The following is a 24,953-nucleotide window of genomic DNA, read 5'->3' as shown; positions in this document are numbered from 1 at the left end:
TACTCCAGCTCAGTATATTTTGAACATAAAAATCTTTGATACCTGAGATAAGTGTTAAATGTATCTGAGAGGTTTCAATTTTAAACCGAAGCAGCGTTTCATTTCTCACTTGCTGGATTTTTCTAACTGGTCACCGATGAAAAGAACGCTGTGTGCATTGAACCATTCAATCCATTTTAGTCGCATGCATGATATTTCCCTTTCTCACAAAAGTGCCTGTAAATCCCAGGGCAGCCCCATGCTGCTTTTTCTTTAATGTAAATTACCTCTGTGGACTGCTGCTTACAAAGTTTAGTCAATAGATAAATTTCCTATGTCCCCTCTAGTCTTTCTGAGGGTAATTTCTCCAATCTAGCAAAACCAGCTAGCTAGAAACCAGATTTCTATGTTTAAAACAAAACAAAACATACAAACAAGTTGATTTACACAGAAAACAATGGGACTTCCAGGGAATTATAGGCAGCTGAGCCGATGGCTCTAGGGGGAAGCATTTGTTGGTATAATGTGGCACACATCCTGTGTGTTCATATCTCTGAATTCCTGCTTGTGGCAGTAAGGGTGGCACGAAGGGAAAAAAAGATGGAGAAATATTGAATTGCTCTAAGAACTGCATGCCTGCAGATCCAAAGAATAAGGGAAAGAAGTCAATGTGTCTAACAGGATGCAAGTGAGCAAATATTTATCTGAGACTTGAGGAAATATGCAAACAAAAAAACCCCAACACACACACACACACACACACACACACACACACACACACACACAGAATCATCATAAATTCATACAATCTTGGTTGGAGGGGCACTTGGGTGCTCAGTCAGTTGAGTCGGCCTCTTGATTTCATCTCAGGTCTTGATCCTGGCACTGTGAATCAAGCCCCACATCAGGCTCCAGGCTGCGTGTGGAGCCTACTTGGGATTCTCTCTCTCTCCGCCCCTCTCCCCCACTCACACTTGCTCTCTGTGTCTAAAACAAAAACCAAAAAGAAATATAATCCTGATGAAAGCAAACACTAGCTGTCTGCAGTACTAAGAGGTCTGCTTGCCCTGTCCATGTCTCAGAAATTCTTAGGACAACAGCATCCATGATACAATTGAGACTATTTAGAATTATGTCTGGCTCATCACTGGCAATTATGATGCCCATTTCTGCTTTAGGAGATATTTTGATTTTTTTCAAATGTACTTGCACTTCTCAGAAATCTCTTTTCAATGACAGTATCTTAACAAAGTTAATGAAAGCAAAGCAAAAAGAATTAACGTGGATGAAACGCCAAAAACGAGATTTTGCCAGAAATGTTTGCTTGCAATCTACAAGAGCTCTTTAAATCAAAATGAAACTTCCCATCCTCCCAATAAAAGGAGGGGTTAAAAAAAACGCACCCTTTGAACAACCCCTAGACAGGACCTAGACATGCTCCCCCTCTGATCCAGTTAACTTTCCTTTCTAATGCATAGCATTAATCTGAAGAACTCAACTGGGGGCAATAGATACACCCATTTTTGGCTCTGAGAAAATGTGTGCAACTACCCCCCCCAAAAATTTAGGATTAGCAGAAGCCACACAAAAAAATAAGTGAAGTGGAGAGAGAAAGGGAAAGAGAGACAGATGTTGTTATGGGTTGAACTGTGTTTCCCCTCATCCTCAAGTTCATGTGTTGAAGCCTTAACCCCAAATATGAAATGGGACCTATTTGAAATAGGGTCTTAAGGAGGAAATTGAGGTTACAGGAAGTCAAAAGGGTGGGGCTCTAATCCAGTAAGACCCATGTCCTTGTAAGACAAAAGATACCAGTGAAACAGTGGCACAGAGGAGAGGCTATGTACACAGCAAGAAGATGGCCGTCCACAAGCCAAGGAAAGAAACTTGAGAAGAAACCAACTCTGCCACCACTTTGATCTTGGACTTTCCAGCCTCAGAACTGTGAGAAAATAAATTGTCTGTTGTTTAAACCAGTCTGTGGCATTTTGTTATCGCAGGCCTGTGCCTTTTTTTCAATGACTACATTAGGGATACCTGGGTGGCTGAGTCAGTTAAGCACTCAGTTCTTGATTTCAGCTCAGGTCATGATCTCATGGTTTGTGGGATCGAGCCCCATGTCTAGGCTCCATACTGACAGCACGGAACCTCCTTAGGATTCTTTCTCTCCCTCTCTCTCTGTCTATCCCCTGCTCGTGTTCTCTCTCTCTCACTCTCTCTCAATACATAAATAAATAAACTTTAAAAAAATAAATCACTGAGTATGTTCCAGTAAATAGGAATTGATATAAATCAAAGATAGATTTTGACCCCACTCTGAAAAATTTGGCTTCTAATAGAAGATTGATCAGAAAGCCTGAGGATCGAAGACTTTTGTTGTTGCCATGCCCATAATGGAAAAAAAAGCTAATTAACTTCCTACTCCTAAACACACTGTGAGTTGCAAGGACAGAATGTTCCAGTGGAGACCATTTTGCTTTCACTCTCCTTCCTCTGTTGAGACTCCTGCTGCAGTTTGGAAAGTCTTGGCAGCTCATGCTCGTAGAAATGGCCTGGAGCTTGTCAATTCATTTCTTTAAATCACTGAACACCTATTGGGAGGTAATAGAACCTGACAAATTGATGGACTCTAATAAAGCCCAACTCTAGAAATAAAACTGATTTAATTATCAGTCAAGTGTGTATGGTTAACATGAGATATGTTCAACCTATCCTATAGGATTGCAGGAGTATGGCAGAAGCCATCTTCCCAAAGAAAGTGTTACCAATTTGGGTTTCATACTCAGTATGGTTGTAATATTCTTGTTTATAACTCTATATACATTTTTCTATGCTATGGGGCCATGTCCTACTTATCTTTACCCTGTCCTCCTAAGGTCCCAATACCTCACTTAGTTACAGCAGTCTTACTCACTTTTTTACTCAAGTTTTACTCAAATTTTGTGAAACGAGACAGTCTATCAATCAATCAATCACATTTAATGAGAACACCTTTGTGACAGTATGTCCACCCGAACCTTCTTCCCTTCCTTCCAGCCACAGGTGAGTTCTTTGGCAGTTCCAGAATCATCTGTTTAGCAAGCACACTTATCAAGGAGGCACTCACATCTGTCTAATGCTTACAGATGAGGATATTCTCTTTAGCTCACCATTTAACAAAGATTTTTTTTCCCGCCATTTATTTATAGAAGCTAAAGTTTTCCTTTTTACATCTTTTACTTTTAATGTGCAGATGCAGATTCCCATTTGAGACGTTTTAGTGTCTCATCATTCATAAACTTCTGATGTGTGGGTTGCTGGAACTGGGGCTGCTATTGGTAGATGCATGTAGAGAGGATGCCACTCACAAAATTGTCTATGTGACATTTATGTGAAACAACCAGCTTTATAAAAATGTTAGTCACTACTGGGGCGCCTGGCCCCATAGTTAAGCGTCTGACTTCAGCTCAGATCATGATCTCACCGTTTGTGAGTTTGAGTCCCGCATCAGGCTCTATACTGACAGCTCAGAGCCTGGAGCCTGCTTTGGATTCTGTGTGTGTGTGTGTGTGTGTGTGTGTGTGTGTGTCTGCCTCTCCCACACTCATGCTCTGTCTCTCTCTCAAAAATAAATAAAACATTAAAAAAAATTTTTTTAATGTTAGTCACTATTTCATGTTTTAATTAATCAACCTTTGGGATTTGTTGATATTTGGAACAAATGGTAGTATTTAATAATTAAAAATAGGATTCGCTTGATTCTTCTGGAATGAATTAGTCTATTTTTCAAATCACTTTTTATTTCTGACAATTAACATAACTCTCCTAGATTTTTTTTTAGATTACACATAGATTGCATATACTTTGATAGTCAATGTGTATTTAAGGTTTATTTCCTAAATGTGTATTAAAATGACTTTTCTGCTATCCTATGATCCAGTAATCTTACTAGTGGATATTTACCTAAAAAATACAAAACCGCTTTTGTTTCCCTTGCCTTTGGTGACATGTCTGATAAGAAGTTGCCCTGGCCAAGGTCAAAGAGGTTTCTGCTTGTGCTCTCCTCTAGGATTTTGATGGTTTGGGACCTCATCAAGACAAAAAGCTTCTACACAGCAAAGGAAACATTCAAAAAAACTAAAAGGCAGCCTACAGAATGGGAGAAGATATTTGCAAATGACATATCTGATAAAGGGTTAATATCCAAAAATCTATAAAGAATTTATCAAGCTCAACACCCAAAAAACAAATAACCCAGATAGGAAATGGACAGAAGACGTGAATAGACACTCTTCCAAAGAAGACATCCAGATGGCCAACAGACATATGAAAAGATGCTCAACATCACTCATCATCAGGGAAATACAAATCAGAGCCATGATGAGATACCACCTCATGCTTACCAGAATGACTATAATTAACAATACACAAAAAAACAACAGGTGTTGGTGAGGATGTGGAGAAAGGGAATCCTATCGCACTGTTGGTGGGAATGCAAACTGGTGCAGCCATTCTGGAAAATGGAACGAAGTGTCCTCAAAAAACTAAAAATAGGGAGGAGCCAAGATGGCGGAACAGCATGGAAGTTTTTGTCTGTCTCGAGTCCATGAAATCCAGCCAGACCAACACTAAACCATCCTGCACACCTGGAAAACTGATTGGAGGATTAACACAACAATCTGCACAACCTGAACCACAGAATCCAGCAGGTACGCGGCACGGAGAGGTGAACTTGGGGAGCGAGAAGCCGCCGGAAGCAGGGAGGTGCTTTTGCGGGCAGAGAGAGGATGGAGATGGGAAGGGGGGGAGAATACGGGAAAAGCACCCCTCCCCAAAAGCAGCTGGAGAGAAAGTGGAAAATTGAAAATAACTTCAGGGACTAAACTAAAAAGGGAGAAAGGAGAAAGGAGAGGGTTTAAACTTCATTAAGAGGGTAAACAAGGAGAACACAAAGTCTGCAACTCCGCAGCTCGATACCTAGCAGTACTCCAGTGGGAAGGGCGAATGCCAAGGAGTAGAGTCGGGTCCAGGAGGTTGTTGGGCCACACAGGGAAAAGCGGTGGATATTTGGTAGAGGCTGTGAGGCCACCAGGGCCCAGCAGACCCCAGAGAATGGCCATATTCGCTGGTGCTGGAACAAGGTCGTTAAGGGTGAAGTGGTGCCAGATGTGTGTTGTGATTTTCCATAATCCCTGAAACGCTGCTGCTTCACTATCTCGCGAACTTTTTCTGGGGCGGACTGGCACCTGGCCGCAGTCTCTGGGCACCGGAAGCAGCACAGTACCCAATCATTCCTGGGTGTGGCTGGCACCCAGCCATTGCTCAGTGAGATCCTCCCGCAGAGTGGCGGAACAGGTCAAAGCCGCAGTTCTTCAGAAGTAAGGGGCCGGGGAAAACAGCCGCATCTGAGACAAAACTCAGGAGAGAGGTACTGCCTGGGGCCTGGTCACAGAGAGTGAAAAAGCGGGGAGTGGACAAAAGCTGAAGACAGAGGACAGGTGCATGATTGCTGACCCGAGGAACAGAGTACCAATACTAGAGACTGGGTAGCTGGGTGACGCCATTTTCCCTGCTCCCGCGCATACACATACGCACCTACCGGTGCCAAAACAATTCACCCCCATAGGCTAGAAGTGCCATCTAGTGAAGAACGGAGCTGAAATAATAAAGATTAGAGCAGAAATTAATGCTATCAAAACCAAAAAAAAAAAAAAAAACACAGTAGAACAGATCAATGAAACCAGAAGCTGGTTCTTTGAAAGAATTAACAAAATTGATAAACCACTAGCCAGTTTGATCAAAAAGAAAAAGGAAAGGACCCAGATAAATAAAATCAAGAATGAAAGAGGAGAGATCACAACCAACACAGCAGAAATAAAAACAATAATAGAGAATATTATGAGCAATTATATGCCAATAAAATGGGCAATCTGGAAGAAATGGACAAATTCCTAGAACTACCAAACTTCTATATACACTACCTATATACACTTCTATATACACTACCAAAACTGAAACAGGAAGAAACAGAAAATTTGAACAGACCCATAACCATTAAGGAAATCAAATTAATAATCAAAAATCTGCCAAAAAACAAGCGTCTAGGGGCAGATGGCTTTCCAGGGGCATTCTACCAAGCATTTAAGGAAGAGTTAAGACCTATTCTCTTGAAGCTATTCCAAAAAATAGAAATGGAAGGAAAACTTCCAAACTCTTTCTATGAAGCCAGCATTACCTTGATTCCAAAACCAGACAGAGACCCCACTAAAAAGGAGAACTACAGACCAATTTCCCTGATGAATATGGATGCAAAAATCCTCAACAATATATTAGCCAACCGGCTCCAACAATACATTTAAAAAATTATTCACCACGACCAAGTGGAATTTATACTTGGGATGCAGGGCTGGTTCAATATCCACAAAACAATTAACATGATTCATCACGTCAATAAAAGAAAGGACAAGAACTATATGATCCTCTCAATAGATGCAGAGAAAGCATTTGACAAAATACAGCATCCTTTTTGGAAAAAACCCTCAAGAAAGTAGGTATAGAAGGACCATACCTCGAGATCATAAAATTTATATATGAATGACCCAACGCTAATATCCTCAATGGGGAAAAACTGAGAGCTTTCCCCCTAAGGTCAGGAACAAGACAGGGATGTCCACTCTCACTACTGTTATTTAACATAGTATTGGAAGTCTTAGCCTCTGCAATCAGACAACACAAAGAAATAAAAGGCACCCAAATCGGCCAAGAGGAGGTCAAACTTTGACTCTTCACAGATGACATGATACCCTATATGGAAAACCAAAAAATTCCACCAAAAAAACTGCTAGAATTGATTTATGAATTCAGCAAAGTTGCAGGATATAAAATCAACGCACAGATATTGGTTGCATTTTTATACTCCAACAATAAAGCAACAGAAAGAGAAATCAAGGAATCAATCCCATTTACAGTTGCACCAAAAACCATGAAAACCTAGGAATAAGTCTAACCAAAGAGGTGAAAAATTTATACACTGAAAACTATAGAAAGCTGATGAAAGAAATTGAAGGAGACACAAAAAAAAAAAAAATGGAAAAAGATTCCATGCTCCCAGATAGGAAGAAAAAATATTGTTAGAATGCCGATACTACCCAAAGCAATTTACATATTCAATGCAATTCCTATCAAAATAACACCAGCATTCTTCACAGAACTAGAACAAATAATCCTAAAATTTGTATGGAACCACAAAAGACCCTGAATAGCCAAAGCAATCTTGAAAAAGAAAACCAAAGCAAGAGGCATCACAATCCCAGACTTCAAGCTATACTACAGAGCTATAATCATCAAGACAGTCTGGTGCTGGCACAAGAACAGACACTCCAATCAATGGAATAGAGAACCCAGAAATGGACCCACAAACGTATGGCCACCTAATCTTTAACAAAGCAGGAAAGAATATCCAATGGAATAAAGACAGTCTCTTCCGCAAGTGGTGCTGGGAAAACTGGACAGCGACATGCAGAAGAATGAACCTGGACCACTTTCTTACACCATACACAAAAATAAACTCAAAATGGAGGAAAGGCCTCAATGTAAGACAGGAAGCCATCAAAATCCTCCAGGAGAAAGCAGGCCAAAACCTCTTTGATCCTGGCCGCAGCAACTTCTTACTCAACACGTCTCTGGAGACAAGGGAAACAAAAGCAAAAATGAACTACTGGGACCTCATCAAAATAAAATCTTCTGCACAGTGAAGAAATAATCAGCAAAACTAAAAGGCAACCGATGGAATGGGAGAAGATATTTGCAAATGACATATTAGATAAAGGGCTAGTATCCAAAAATCAATAAAGAACTTATCAAACTTGACACTCAAAAGAGAAATAATCCAGTGAAGAAATGGGTAAAAGACATGAATAGACACTTCTCCAAAGAAGACATCCGGATGGCCAACTGACACATGAAACAAACTCAACATCACTCATCACCAGGGAAATACAAATCAAAACCACAATGAGATACCACCTCACACCTGTCAGAATGGTTAACATTAAAAACTCGGGTAACAACAGATGTTGGCAAGGATGCGGAGAAAGAAGATCACTTTTGCATTGTTGGTGGAAATGCAAGCTGGTGCAGCCACTCTGGAAAACAGTATGGAGGTTTCTCAGAAAACTAAAAATAGAACTACCCTATGACCCAGCAATTGCACTACTAGGCATTTGTCCAAGAAATGTGTGCTGTTTCGAAGGGATACATGCACCCCCATGTTCATAGCAGCGCTATCAACAATAGCCAAACTATGGAAAGAGCCCAAATGTCCATCGATGGATGAATGGATAAGGAAGATGTGGTAGCTACATACAATGGTATTACTCGACAATCAAAAAGAATGAAATCTTGCCATTTGCAACTACGTGGATGGAACTGGAGGGTATCGTGCTAAGTGAAATTAGTCAGAGAAAGACAAAAATCATATGACTTCACTCATATGAGGACTTTAAGAGACAAAACAGATGAACATAAGGGAAGGGAAACAAAAATAATTTAAAAACAGGGAGGTGAACAAAACATAAGGGACTCATAAATATGTTGGACAAACTTAGGGTTACTGGAGGGGGTTTGGAAGGGGGGATGGGCTAAATGGGTAAGGGGCATTAAGGAATCTACTCCCGAAATCATGTTGCACTATATGCTAACTAATTTGGATATAAATTTTAAAAAATAAAAAATAAGAAAATAAAAAAAACTAAAAATAGAACCACCCTATGATCCAGCAATTGCACTATTAGGCATTTACCCAAAGGGCACAAAAATACAAATTTGAAGAAGTACATGTATCCCAATGTTTATAGCAGCACCATCAACAATAGTCAAACTATGGAGAAAGCACAAATGTCCATTGACCAATGGATAAAGGAGATACACACACACACATACATACACACATACACACAATAGAATATTACTCAGCCATCAAAAAGAATGAAATCTTGCATTTCATTTGCAATAATGTGGATAGAGCTAGAATGTATTATGCTAAGTGAAATAAGTCAATCAGAGAAAGACAAATGCCATATGATTTCACTCATATGTGGAATTTAAGAAACAAAACAAGGGAATCTATGGGAAGGGGGGAAGAGTAGAGAGGGGAACAAACCACAAGAGACATTTAATGATAGAGAATAAACTATGGGTTCATGGAGGGAGGTGAGTGGGAGATGGGCCAGGTGGGTGATGGGTACTAAGGAGGGCACTTGTTGTGATAAGCACTGGGTGTTGTATGTAAGTGATGAATAAATGAATTTCTCTCCTGAAACCAATATTGCACTGTATGTTAACTAAATAAAATTTAAATTTCAAAAATATAAAAATATATAAAAACATTAATTCAAAGGGATACATGCTCCCCTATGTTTATTGCAGCATTATTTACAATAACCAAATTATGGAAGCAGCCCAAGTGTCCATCAACAGATGAATGGATAAAGAAGGTGTGGTATACGCATGTGTATATTTATGTGTACACACACACACACACACACACACACACACACACACACACACAATGGAATATTATTCAGCCATAAAAGGGAATGAAATCTTGCCATTAGCAACAGCATAGATGGATCTAGAGAGCATAGGGCTAAGTAAAATAAGTCAGAGAAAGACAAATACCGTATGATTTCACTCATATGTGGAATTTAAGAAACCAAACAAACAAGCAAAGGAGAAAGAGAGATAGAGAAACCAAGGAATAAGACCCTTAACTATAGAGAACAAACCTGTGGTTCCCAGAGAGAAGGTGGGGGGGGGGGATGGGTGAAATAGGTGATAGGGATTAAGAGAACACTTATCATGATGAGCACTGAGTAATGCATAGAATCAGTATATTGCACACCTGAAACGAATCTAACATTGGATGTTAACTATAGTGGAATTAGAATTAAAAACTGAATAAAAAAGTAATAAATTTTCTGTTTTTTTATATTACATGCATACACTTTATAATGAATAATTGAAAAAATGTCAAGTAGTACAGAACGTAAACGTTTTCTGAAATGCTACCATTTAAGTTCCCACCCCCAGACACATTGTCCAATTTCCCACCAATGAGATCAACAATTTGTATATATTTTCCATATATTTTTCCATGCTTATAAAATCATTAGGTAACATCATGGTAATGTGGAGCGGCATTTTTGTTGTTGTTTCATGGAAATGGCGTCATGTTACGTACACTTCCCTTTCCTTATTTTTCTTACTTAATGATACATCCTAAAAATCTCTTCAAATTGACTGTTAAAGATCTCATTCCTTTTAGTGGCTGTATAGTGGAATTCCCTGGTAAAGATCGGCAAATTTTACTTCTTCTTCTACTGATGGATTTCTTTTTTTCCCAACTTTCTTGACCCCTGCAAACAATGCAACACTAAATAATATGTTCGCCTAGCCTTACATGTATTGGTGCTTTTATCCCCCAGCTTGGTAGTGCTAACTATGTATGTTTTTAATTTCAGTAGCTATTGTTATGAATCTAGTTCTCACGTATATGAGGATCTATATCTATGGTCTCTGTTTTAATGACTTATTTTTCTATGTCTATGCCATTACCACAATGTTTTGATTTCATGAATTTATAGTTTGTGTCTATAATTGATTTTTAATCAAGTATTCAGAAACAACGAGGCCAGTATTACCTTACCATTCTTTTTCATACTTTTCTCGGCTAGTCTCACATTTTTAATCTCCCAAATAATGTTTAATTAAATTATTAATTATTTCAATTAGTTATCCTAATTAAATTGTATCTAATTCATTTATTTTACAAAAATATTTAAGAGTTATTAAGCCATCTATCTAAGCAAGAACATAGAATTTCTTTCCAAGTGACCAGATCTTGTCTATGTCCTTCAATAAGATTTTACAGCTTTCTTCGGTGGGGTCTCATACTTTTCCTCCTATGTGTTTATCTAAGTATCATATGGTTTTTGACAAATCTCTTATATTTAGAAATAGCATCTGTTTTCTATCAAGCTAGGTCATCATCATTATAAACGTCCAAGAATTTTAATTTCCTGCTTAAGTAACATTTGCCCCCAAAGCTGGGCTGCCGATTATTCTCGTTATCAATTACTGTGTAGCAAATTATCCCAAATGTAGTAGCTTTAAACAAGTACCATTCTATCTTATCTCATGATTTATAGGTCAGAAATTCTGGACGGGCTCAGTTGACCAGTTCTCCTGTTCTAGTGGTGGTTCTAGTCCACTAGCATCATGCAGTGATAGTCACCTGAAAACTGGGCTGATTTGAAGGGTCTGTGAAGGTTTCGTTCGCAGGCCTATTATTTTGACAAGGACAGCCATCAGGCTGGGCTTGGCTGGGCTTTCTCTCCCTGTATTTGCGGAGCCCCTCCCCATGGTCCATCTAGAAGGATAGTTGAACTTCTTACATGATGGTTCAGGTCTGCAAGAGACCAGGATGGAAGATTCTAGTCCTCTTAAGTAAGTCCAAAAGTATCATCACTTCACATCTAGGACACTGTACTGGCCGAGGAGTTGCAGTGTAGTTTCAAGAAGGGAAAGAAACGCTACTTCTCAGTGGAAAAGAAAAGAAGTTCTGACCCTCTTTAATCCACCATTTATTTATACAAATAAATAACGGTTTAATCAACCGTTTATTTATGCAAATAAATAAAAGGCCAAAGCAGAAACTTACCTCCCATCTATTATCATCGTCATTGCCTAAAGAAAATAGATATTTTAACACGTATACATAAAAGAAAAAAATAAGTCGGCTCAGAAAAAAAAAATGGGATTTTAAATTGAAGAAGTTGGATTTAGGGAAAATACCCTGTATTGCCCTTATTATTTACCTTTTTCACAGTTTGGTGAAATCTGTCCAGTTGGGAGAATGACTAATGGATCCAGTATCATCAGTCCTGCTTCAAGAGTATTCTGGTGAGGTGAGAAAGACATGCTTCGATTTTGGATTCAAATCTCCTGGTCCCAAATTTCTCCTGCAATCTCAAATCTGACGAAGCTTTTTCTAACCCATATAGAAATCAAACCAAAATACGGTAGCCAATGCAGTCTCCTTCTCAGGGTGGCACCTTTGTGGTTCTTGTGAGAATCTGAGACTGTTCTGACTGCCAATACCATGTGTTAGTTCAATGCAAAATAAGAACTCAGCACAGAACTCAGCACACCTTACTTGGAGATCCATCTTAATGGTTGGGTCTAGAGACAGACCTTTCTAGAGTCTACCATTGCTGCCTCCCACTTTTACCTACTGGGCCTGAAGCAAGGATGTTAATTCCTGACACAACAAATGCAAGTTGTACAGAAAAAAACCTCAGATAATCACTGGAGTGTCCCTAGAGTGAGTAATATCATGGTGGCTGTGACTACATTGAACATATGCTCAAAATCACTAAAAATACGGATACACTAAAGCATAGTATAGAGAAGTAAATACATCTAAAACCAATTCTAGGGACAGGTATGGTTTTAATAAGGGACCATTGGATGACAGTCTCAGGTGCTCTGCTGGTCACAAGTAAAAGAAAACCCATTTTAATTTGGCTTATAGTAAAAAAGAATTTATCAGCTGACCTAACTGATAATTTGAGAAATAGTTTAGTGTATCGATTAGGGCACTTTTACTACATGTAATAAAAACCTCAACCCGACTGATCTAACAACAACACCAAAAAACAAAACAAAACAAAACAAAAAAAAAAACAAAAACACAAACAAAGCCCTATTATTTACATAACATAAATTTCAAGATACGGGATCTCTAGGGTAGATTAAATCAGTAGGTCTATTCCATCATCAAAAATAGTGGTTCTGGGGAGCCTGGGTGACTCGGTCAGTTGAGCAACCAACTCAGTTTCAGATCAGGTTATGATCTCATGGTTTTAGGAGTTCAAGCCCCACATTGGGTTCTACATTGGCAGCACGGAGCCTGCTTGGTTCTCTCTCTGTCTCTCTTTGCCTCTCCCCAACTCGTGCTATCTCTGTCTGTCTCAAAATAAATAAACTTAACATTTTACAAAAATAGTGGTTCCTATTGTTTTTCTCTCCACCATGTACTCTTCATGATGTCAGAATTTTTCTCTGCTAATTCCTTTTGTGGTCCCCAAATGGCAACTACAATATCCAGCAGTTACATGTAGACATAGCAAGATAGTTGATGAATGGGGATTTGTGACCACCTTGTGTCTTTTTGGAAGAATGAAAAACCTTTCCCAGAACTCCCCAGCACACATCCCCTCCTCTTCCATGGGAACACTGGGTAACATGCCCGTCATATATCAATATTAGACAAGGGGAATAAGATACCAAGATAGACCCTGGGTATTTAGGATTTATTCCTGAGCTGTAGTTAGGTTTATTTTCCTAGAGGAGTGCATGCCTAATGAAACTGGAATTAGTTTAGCAAGAAAAAAAGGATAAATTGGTGTTTAAGGGTCCATCAAAGACATTTTCTTTCTTTCTTCTCGACTTTCAACATGTAGGCTTATTTTCTAAAGCTTCTCTTGCATTCTCAAGATAGTAGCATATCTCCTAGGGCTATAAGCTTCCTCGTTCGTATCCAATGATAAGAAATAATATCTCTCCCTATAGCTCTTTTGGAAGAATTTATTTATTTATTCATTCATCAAATATGTATTAAGCATGTGCTACATCCCAGGTACTGTTCTAGTGTCTGGAAGAAAAAAAAAACAGCAGAGAATAAAGAAGTCCCTCAAGAAGCTTACATTATTGTAAGGAAAAATAGAAAATTAAAAATAAACATAGCAAGTAGTGGTAATTGCCATGGAGAAGATTCAGGCAGGAAAAGAAAGAAGAGAGTAAAGTTTGGGTAAAAGTACAGCTTATTATTTTTTTTTTTTTGTACAGTTCGTTATTTCAAATGGGATTGTCAAGGATGACCTCTCTCATGTGATATTTGACAATAGAACTGAAAGAAGTAAGACTGCCAAATGGTTGATAGATGGAGAGAGGGAGGGAGAGAGGTGAATGGAGAGAAAGAAAGTGGGAGGGATAGAAGATAAATAGATAAAAAGAACAATGGATTGATCTGGAGTGGCACGGGTAAAGGTCTTGAGGCAAGAGCATTCTTGTTGTGTTCAAGGAACAGCAGAGAGGGCATAGAATACATGCAGAGTGTTCAAGAGGACGAATGATAGGAAATGAGGTCAGAGAATTGATGAGGAATGGGGGAAGATCATATTGATCCATAAAGCGCATTTTCAAATTTTGGCTTTTGAGTGAAATGAGAAGCCATTTGAAAGTTTTAAGTAGAAAGACCAAATGTCTGACTACAGTAGTAAAAGAGTCATTCTAGTTTCCAGGTGGAGAAGAGACCATAGAATGTGGAAGGGAAGCAAGGAGACCAGTTAAGAGTCTTTACATATGAGAAACAGTGGTGGTTTGGACAAGCATGGTCAAATAGGGATGATGAGAAGTGGTCAGGTTTGCATACATATTGGTACTACTGTTGGCAGCTTTTGATAACAGATTGAATGCCGGGTGTAAAAGAAAAAGGACTAACTAAGAATGACACCAAGGTTTTTGGCCTAAACACTTGAAAGAATGCGATTTCCATCTACAGAGATGGGGGCGAATACATAGCGAGCAGGTTTACGGTGGATAGACTCATGGATAGGCAATCCAGTAGTTTTTAGGTGTTGTCATTACATCGTTATAAATGGTTGAGGTGTTTATAGGTATCCAAGTGAGGATATCAAGTATAGAACACAGGAGAGATATCTGGGCTTGAAACGAATTTGAGAATCCTCCACAAATAGATATCATTTAAAGCCATGAAATTGGATGAGACCACCCACCCGAATGGTGTGGATGGAAGAGAGAAGACTAAACTCAGGGACACTCTAATAGAGGTCAGGTTCATGAGGAGAAAGGAACAAAGGATTTGAAAAAGAATATCCAATGAGGGAGGAGGAAGACCCAAAATGAGTGGTTTTGTAAAAGAAAAATAAAGTTCTTTAAGGAATGAGGAGGGACAACTTGGGTCAAATAAGATGATTAAGAATTGACCACTGGATTTGGCAATGTGGTGTGGTTGAGAGAAAAGGTTAACTGGCATGAAGAGGAGGACAAATGGATACTGCACACAGAGACAACCCTTTAAGGAGTTTTGGTAAAAAGGGAAGCAGAGAAAAGGGGAAGCCCCTGGAAAGAAATGTGGGTCAAGCAAGTTTGTTTTTAAGGTAGAAGATATACAGAATGTCTCTATGCTGGTGTGAAGGATTCAGGAGACGGAAATTTGACAACAAAAAGAGACAGAAAAGCATTGTTGGAATGATATCCTCAGGTAGGGGAGAACTACAGTCCAGTGCAGGAGCTGGTTTTCCACAGAAAGTTAATCCACCATAATGAGAAGGAAAGCAGATTACATGGACACCGGGCGTGGGGAGGGGGTAGGTGTGACAGTGGAGAAGAGAGAAATAAGGACAAGAAAATGCTGGCAATTTAAGTAAAGGGGAAGTATGAAATCATTATCAAGGAGAGTGGGAGAGTTAACAGGGAAACACAGGGGAATTACCAAAAAGCTGAGGGTCAGTGTGGGGTTATGGTCATGATTTAAAATCAAATCAATCAGCAACTTGTGTTTTTCTTCAGCTATGTTCAGCTGCTTTAGTGCAGTAAGGGAGTGGACAAAGTTGAGCTTCATCCACAAATGCAAGGGAGGGGAAAAGGGAGTTCTGAAAATAAGTTTATAGAATGGATTATGCTAGAAGGATAGCAAAAGTTAGCATAAAATGGGATGATTGAAAGAGATTATGGAAGGGGTACACTTATTGGTAATGACAAAGTCTGGGGTCAGACCACAGAAGTGGTATCTCACATAGAGAGGAGAAGAAGAGATGAAGGAATTGAGAGACCAAGGAATTAGATGAATTCTCCATGTATTTCCTGAGTTTGCGAATAATTAAATAGGAATAAGTTGGAGAACATGGAAGTGAACCAAATGTCAATATGTCCACACCTTCAAGGAATGAGAGGGAACAACTTTAAGAATGAGTCTTTCCAAGTATTTCTTATTGATCAAATTAGATGATATGCCATTTCTAAACCAATCACTATAGCAAAGGTGATGAGCCCCATAACTGGCTTAATCTAACCACAGACTCTGCCTAGAATTGAGGAGTATGCAATATAAGGAACACAGTGAAAAAAAGTAAAGAAACACTTCTCAAAAAAAATTTGAGGTACTTGAAATTACTATAATAGTATATAATATATACTATATTCAGAATGTATTTCCCCTTTAGATAGCAAATGATAGGTGTATACAACAAGTACTAACACAGTACCTAGGATGCTAAATCATGATTTACCAAAGTTTTGTTTTCTTGGGCTTTCTAACTGATTAGATGATTGGATGGATGGATGGATGGATGGATGGATGGATGGATGGATGATTGATAGATAGATAGATAGATAGATAGGAGGGAGGAGGGAGGATTATATGCTATGCAAAAGCCTCAAATCATATGTAATTGTTACATTATCCAGATATTCCCTACTTTGACCAACTTGACAAGATGGAAAACTTTTTTTTTTTTTAGTTTAGAATCCAGCTGATCAGTCATAGTATTTTTTTTTTTCAACGTTTATTTATTTTTGGGACAGAGAGAGACAGAGCATCAACAGGGGAGGGGCAGAGAGAGGGAGACACAGAATCGGAAACAGGCTCCAGGCTCTGAGCCATCAGCCCAGAGCCTGACGCGGGGCTCGAACTCACGGACCGCGAGATCGTGACCTGGCTGAAGCCGGACGCTTAACCGACTGCGCCACCCAGGCGCCCCTGATCAGTCATAGTATTAACCAGAGCAACAGTTTGAGTTTCTTTACCTGAATGGTAATATTTGTAGTATCACTGGGTTTAACATTGTCCTTCTTTCTTCCTATAACAATCCTTCATCGATCCAAGCAAACGTTCTCTTCTGTCTGCTTCTATCCTTCCTCTTTTATCCAAGTCCTCAGAAAATAAAATCACTGAAATGCAAAACTGCATCCCCTATTGGCGTGTTTAAATTTTCCAGGTTGTAATGTGTGGCTGAATTCCAGTCTCAGAAACATTGGTAGAAATGAAATATGCCACTTTCAGGCTTGGCCTTGAAATTTCCCCACATGAATGTAAGCATCACCTCCTATCCATGTAACAGGAATCAGAACATTCCCAGATAATACAGACATAAATGGAAGAAGCCCAAATACTTGAGTCATTAATTAGAGAAAGCGCTGCTCAGAAAAGCCATCCAACCTGATACAGATGAAGACTCGAATAAGAAAGTAACTTTTTGTAAGTTTATTTATTTATTTTTGATGGTGGGGCAGAGAGAGAGAGAGGGAGAGAGAATCCCAAGCAGGCTCCACACTGTCAGCTCAAAGCTGGATGCAGGTCTCAATCCCATGAACCATGACATCATGGCCTAAGCAGAAATCAAGAGCTGGACACTCAACTGAGCTACGCAGGGGCCCCAAGAAAGTAACTTTTATTCTGTGAATCCACAGAGATTTTGGAGTTTATTTCTCACTGCAGCTTTGATTAGCCTACACTTACTAATAGAGAAAAGAAAGACTGCGTTCTCTAAATATTGTCACATATTTTTCCTAAGAAAGTCTAAAATCCTTTGGCTTTTTTTTATCCACATGACTTTAACAAGACCAAATTACACAAAGTTGTTACTAGGAGCCCCAGGTTCACTAAGTTTCCTCTGGAAACTTCCATGGCAGCCAGTTTAGGAAAGGATTATCAGTACTTCTCAGAACATTGTAAGAGTTGCTTTAACCCAAGAGGCACATAGCATTGTCTGATAAGATTTGATGTTGGTTTCTTGGTCATTAAGTCTAAAAGTTTTCTTGACATGGAGAAAATTTGAGGCCAAATAAGTTATTCCCCCACATGACTACAGTCAGAAACGCAAAGGAAAATACTGAGCTTAGCATAGGATATTCAAATGTTTACAATTTTTATTGCATGACTCTTCAACTGCATCTCAGTCTCAAGCTGATTACCCTTGCTATTTCTTAGGTGAGGATTTTTACTTCATTATTTTCAAAGGGAGAACTCTCTTGCCCTTAGATATAAAATGGAAATACCACTAATTTCTTGCCATGGGTACCTTACCAAATGGATACAACAATGCAGTTCTTTTAAGTTCAGTCTTAGAACAATGTAATTTGAAACCAACAAGCCATAAATGGACAGATCACCACTGTGACCACCAGTATGTGACTCTTACCCTCAATCCATCAGGCTAGTTCGGAAAAAGACAGCAATGGAGGCTGCTTTTCTGCCAGTGCCTAATAGGCTATTGTCTGTTTTACAAAGAATATCTGTACAGCAAGCCTACAGATTGTCTGCCCAATCAATTATTTCTGAAGCTTTCCAGTGTTGACTTATTTTTGAGCCTGACATTAATACCTTATTAAGTGGCCACATTGGAAGTAGCTCCATGATAACCAGCTGTGAATCCTCCTCCTCCTCCTCAAATAATTTTAAATAAAAACTCTTGGGCATTTTTCTAAATCTGTCTTTATTTTTCCCAAAATAGTATGTTTTCTCACCTCTGCTTGTTCTATTTCTGACCAGAATCTGATACTCATCATCATTTAGAAGTTCTCTTTGGGGGGCGCCTGGGTGGCGCAGTCGGTTAAGTGTCCGACTTCAGCCAGGTCACGATCTCGCGGTCCGTGAGTTCGAGCCCCGCGTCGGGCTCTGGGCTGATGGCTCAGAGCCTGGAGCCTGTTTCCGATTCTGTGTCTCCCTCTCTCTCTGCCCCTCCCCCGTTCATGCTCTGTCTCTCTCTGTCCCCAAAAAAATAAACGTTGAAAAAAAAAAAAATTTTAGAAGTTCTCTTTGGTTCAACCACACTAATGGGACTGGATATAGATAGCAGCTACTCCTGATTTGCAATGTGACCTTACGAATTATTTAACTTCCAGATTTTAGTATCCCCAGACAAAGAACAGCTACTGTTGCCTACCAACTGCTTGCCACAGTGAAGGCACAGGCGTTGTGTCATTTGAAAGTAAATTCAGATTTCAGCTCTGCCATCTACTGGCTGTGTGGCCTTAAGCATGCTACTTAACCTACCTGAATCTTTGTTTTCACTGTGAAATTCACTGTGAAAGGCATTACTGTGAACTGTCAGACTTAAGAGCTGATATATGAGGTTACTAACTCAGTGCCTGGCACATTACAGACACTCAACGAGCGTCCTTTAGCAAGTTCTCTATGAAATACTAGGAACTCACTGGTCTGGGAGTACTACATAGCTACAAGGAAGAATCACTGAGCATTCTCTAGAGGCAAACTGTTACCCAAAAGGCTTATGGAGGAAGGTGGAGTTACTAATAACTATATCAGTTCTACCCTAGGGAGGGAGAGGGAGAGTATACCAAAAATATTTTTATCCCTGGGTTTATAACCCCCAAGATATTTTCAGTGGTCAGCTTTACCGTGCATCAAAATGACTGCACGTGTCTCTGTCAGATATAACAGGATTGCTGCTCTGCTGAGATGGGGGAAAAGGAGACTCCCAACGCAAAGAGTGCCTCCTAGCGACAAGAGTACAGCCACTGTGAGTCAGGTAAACCTCGTGAGTCCAGGAAGCACACGTTCCCTCCAAATTTACTAACTTCTGAACTTGCTCAGTCGAGACTGCTAAACTTCCTTGGCTTTGATTCTTGGGAAATGAAATCCTTCCAGCTGTGAATCTCTAGAACTGCAGGTTAGCTCTTTACACTTGGAAGAACCATTAGGAAGGCAAGCTTGAAGGAGGAAAAGAGCTAGTATTGATAAGATCAGATGCAATCATGTATTGATCAGATGTAGCCGAAGACAGACTTGAATTGATGATACTTCCTGTTTTGATCCTTGCTCAGTCTCAATCGTAAATACACTTAAGAATGGGTGTAGGGGGCACCTGGGTGATTCAGTCAATTGAGTGTCTGACTCTTGATTTCAGCTCAGGTCATGACCCCAGGGTCATGGGATGGAGCCCCATATTGGGCTCCATGCTGACCACGGGGCCTGCTTGGGATTGTCTCTCTCCTCTCTCTCTGCCCCTCCCCCACTCATTCTCATTATCTCTCAAAGAAAAAAAAAGAAACAAAGAAAAAGAAAAAGAAAAAGAAAAGAAAAAGAATGGGTGTAGGACTGTGTAGCATTGTGTTTTCTGCCCAGGCACAACATATTACTACCTTTCAAAGCCTGTATCTATGCCACATTCTTCATCAAGCTTCTCTAGATCCTTCCAAATGAATGTCATCTCTGCCTTCTTTCAACTTCTCTTTAAGACGCACACATTTTTCCTTACATGTAAGAGGAAGGGTATAATAACAAGAGACAGGACCTGGAGGCCCAACAGTCTTGAGTTCAAATTCTGCCTCTACCATTGCTGCATGTGTTACTCAAGCTTGCTGAGCCTTAATTACATCATCTCTAAAATGTGAGAGGTGGGGCGCCTGGGTGGCGCAGTCGGTTAAGCGTCCGACTTCAACCAGGTCACGATCTCGTGGTCCGTGAGTTCGAGCCCCGCGTCAGGCTCTGTGCTGACTGCTCAGAGCCTGGAGCCTGTTTCCGATTCTGTGTCTCCCTCTCTCTCTGTCCCTCCCCCATTCATGCTCTGTCTCTCTCTGTCCCAAAAATAAATAAATGTTGAAAAAAAAAATTAAAAAATAAATAAATAAATAAAATGTGAGAGGTGATATCACACAAATAGAATTACCATGAGCATTATATAAAATCATGCATGTAAAATATTTAGCAGACCCACAGTAAGTGCTTAAAACATTGCTGTGGTTATATTATCAAGGTTATTATCATTATCATTCTTATCTTTTCTACCATGACATAAGCTCACAGAGAATAGGGACAAGGTTTCATACTGCATTGCTTCCCTTGGAAGATTTGACTAAAATAACTACTCATAAAGTGTTTGTTGAGTGAATTTACATTGAATATTTATAGTCGTTTGTTTCAATGAGAATGCTTTCAATTGTAACTGATGGAGACCATGATAAAACTGACTTAGGCAAGTGAGAAATTTATAAGAATAAGACTGAATACATCCCACTGAACTGAAGGACACCTGAATGACTAGAACCTGAGCAAGGCAGAAATGTGCCTGGGTTTCAGGAAGAGTTGAGAACTTGAATGTGACAAGGACCAACTTGGACCTCCTTTTTTGCCTCTCTTGGAGTGTCCACTTCAGTTTCAGCAACCAAAAACTGGCGTCCCCTACATAGAGGGAAAGCAATCACCAAGAGATCCTGAGCTTTACAAATTGTGGTTCTCCTCTGCAGAGGGGAACTGACTCTTCCTCTCTCCCTTTCACCAAAATCGCAAGGGAATATTCCCATTGGCTGAACTTGTCGTGGCCACCGTCTGGCCTCGTGGTCAGAGTGAGACAGGGTTTTGGAAGGAGGTGGTTCCTGTGTAACTATACGGTGGAAATAGGGAAGAAGGAATTCCCAAGAGAAGGAGAACACTATTTCTGGAGGAAGAATGGGGACAGGACAGAAAAGGCCACACTGATCGCTGAACTAGGATCACAGAGTGCTACACTGTTCTTGAAACACAATAATGGTGATTCTAATACACTCTGGTATTTTAATGTCCAGATACATACAGCACGTAGATGGGTGGAGTGGCGGTAAAGGCCCAAGGCTAATGTACCTACCTCCAAAAAGAAAGAGGCATAAAATATTGTACTTTTTAAAGAAATAACAGTATGTGCTGAGACTTCAACATATAATATTATCATACAAATAAATCAAATAGACCAACTGAAATGGATCACTTGACTAGAACAATATGCCTTTGCATGGGCTGATCTGCACAGCCCTGCCACCCAAAACTACAAGCTATTAAAGCATTCTCATGCTCATATGTGTTGCAAAGTGGCTGGATTTTTCTTTTGCTTCTTATTTTTTCGGAGTATGGATTTTGACCTAAATTTGGTGTTCTGAACGACAGACACCTACTCTAGGTTCAAGCAAGAGAAAATTAATAAGGAAACAAGTGTAACAAACAAGGAAAGGAGAGGGGAGGGGGATTTTATTTTTTATCTTCACAAAAGTAGTACCTCGTTTTTTATCCCCAAATAAATACATCAAATAAACCATCCTACACGTTAAGTGATAGTACTCATGATGTCCCTTCAACGAATGACTGGGACCTCACCACAAAATCACGCACTTGTGATAGGACGTTTTAAGACACAATAAGAAAAACCAACCCCCATCAAAAAAGTAAGGAAAAGAGAGGGTTCCCACTTGTCATTGCAATTGAATGACATTCTACCCAACAACTTTTTGGCATCTGGAATTTAGGTTTGCCCCCATTTGCAGGCCTGTAGCGATCCCGGCTTGCCCGATTTATCTGAATCTTGGCAGAGAAAAGATGGCACTCGCAAACTGGGATGTGAAGAAAATGTAATAAAGAGACTGTTTCCTATTTATAGGCAAGGAGTAAGATAAACACAAAGAAAAGTGTTGTCATCCAGGGCTAGTGACGACAGTATGCCATCACTTCCCTAGGTAGGAGTGAAGGGGTGAGGGAAATGTGGAGCCATGGGTACCAAAGATAGAAAGGGCTGTGGAAGGGGCACCTAACAAACCCGTGGCCTCCCATTGGCCACTCTGCAGGGAGACAAACAGAGAAACACTTTGCCTCAGTCTCTTCCTTCCGTGGCTCTCCTGCTGGGGCTCCCGTTAAACCATCTAACTCAAAGCCAGAGTGCAAGGGAGTCAGTTGATCTAACCCTTACAGGTCATATTCCCAGGACCCAGGGCAGGGCAAAGAAGGGTGGACAGTGGACCCTGCACACCAAGGAATGGCCTCCTTATCCACACAGCCCTCTGACTGGATCATATCAACACTTGAATTCCCTCTCGTTGTGATCACCCCAACCACGTGGTAGGAGATTCACAGAAAACTCAAAAAACCTCACATAACTTAATATTCTACAAATGCTAGGGGAGAAGTGAGAACATGCCCTGCTTCAGTCCAGCAATTTAACAAGAACCACTTGGCTGCCTCCTTCCCTGGAGATCTAGGCTGTCCACCGGGCATCATTAGTGCAGCATCGACTGCCAGGGTATTGGACAGCTGACATGTCTTCAGGACAACGGCTCTTGCATTGCATACTGGGCCAGGTCCCACCAAGCCCACCCTCTCTAGCCCAGTATATAGTACATATAGTACTATATATATAGTATATAGGGATCAAGTCCTAACCCCTGCTCCTGTGGTGTGAGGTGTTGACAGAATTATGGCCTTTTGGCTCAGAGTTTCTGAAAATTCCCACAAGGGAACCAACAGGATTACAAATCAGGGAGTACAGATGGGCTGCCTTCTGAGTCCCAATGCCTCCTTACACGGACTCCAGAGTGCCTTTTTAGAATATGAAATTGAAGCTGAAAGTGTGTCCAACATAAATTTTCCCGTCTCGTGGGGGAAGCATTTAAACTGTTACGGCCAAACGAACTCATGTAGAACCAAACTATAGCACAACTTGCCTTGACCATTGGTACTTGCTTCATTCTATAAGAATCTAGAAGCCCGATTTGCTTCCCTCCCTTCCTGCAGGCTCCGCAGCGGAAGCACACTCAGTGTGAATGATCAGAATATTCATTTCCCAATGAACCTTACGGATGACCCCACCACCATGGCAGTTCACCACTGTGGTCTCAACCAGACAAAACACGCTACTCGAAAAGAAAGAGAAGAAAGACCAGGAAAAACACGCCTGACTAGGATTTACAAAGCAGGCACCTTGGGTTCTTTGCCCTTCACAGTGATCACGTGAGGCAGCAGGCAGGCGTCATTATTGTCCCTGTTTTAAGGTGAGATTCATTGACACTTGTCAACGTCACAGAGTTTTCCAGTGGCGGTGCCGGACTTGAAGCCCAAGTGTTAGGCCATGGATGTCGTGATCTCTCCACTGTTTTATGCTGCTTTTTGTAGAATTAGAGTTAAGTCATACTAAGGCAGCATTTCCTCTGGGCGGGAGGTCACCAAAGCCAACTCATAAATAAACAAAGGGATTATTTCAGCAAATTTGAATCTTCGTCCTTTAGGCCTGTTTATATATATCATCAAAATAGAAATCCCTTATGCCATCCGAATGCTTTGTCTCGACAAACTGAACCTTCTGATATTTGAGAACCGGGTATCCAGCATTATTAATGCCAGGCGGAGAATACATTTGAATGGTGAAAAGGGGGCTCCCTTTATTCCTCACTCTTGTCATAGAATGGCTAAGTAAAAGGCCAGTTTGTTGGTTGTGCAACTTTCCCCGATGATGTGAGCTTTAAAATTTTTACCACGGTCAGAACTTCCAACCCTTGAAAACTCCAACCAATAATCCTGGAGAAACTTCAAGGTTTGCTCAGACTTTGAGAAAATAATTCCGATGTGTAGTATTGCATGACACAATATGTATGGGATCATCTGCTCTGTGCCTGCAATAAAGCAGGCCCTTTGTTGGAAATGAATCTGAATCATTCATTAGGGTTTTCTTGCCTGGTCAACACACCATTTTGTATTATATCTGAAGAAGAAGGAAAAACAGTGATTTATTCTTTTTCTCTCCACTTTAAGAGGGCATAATCTTCATTAAGATATAATAGATTGGGAAGGGAATATATGTTTCAATAATAATAGTAAAACAAGTGAGTAGCAAAGAAATGTGTGTGCAAAGCATAAATTCAATAGAGGTAGATTTATCTTTCAAGATTGCTCCTTACTCCTTATAAATTTATCAGACACTAAAGCAGTCTGAATTTATTAGTAAATGTGTGATTTAGTTTGCACATGCTTTAGAAGGAAGAAAATGTTATTTTTACAATCTTTCCTTGATAATGAGGGTTCAGCAGGGGGATTGGCTCATTTGGTTACATGATTCTGTTTCTATAATGACACGAATCATACTTTGATGATTAAT

This window comes from Puma concolor, chromosome D4, assembly GCF_028749965.1.
Source record: "Puma concolor isolate L17-30 chromosome D4, mPumCon1.1.hap2, whole genome shotgun sequence".
NCBI classification, from domain to species: domain Eukaryota; kingdom Metazoa; phylum Chordata; class Mammalia; order Carnivora; family Felidae; genus Puma; species Puma concolor.
The sequence above is the reverse complement of the archived record's forward strand: the minus strand, read 5'-3'. Positions refer to the sequence as shown.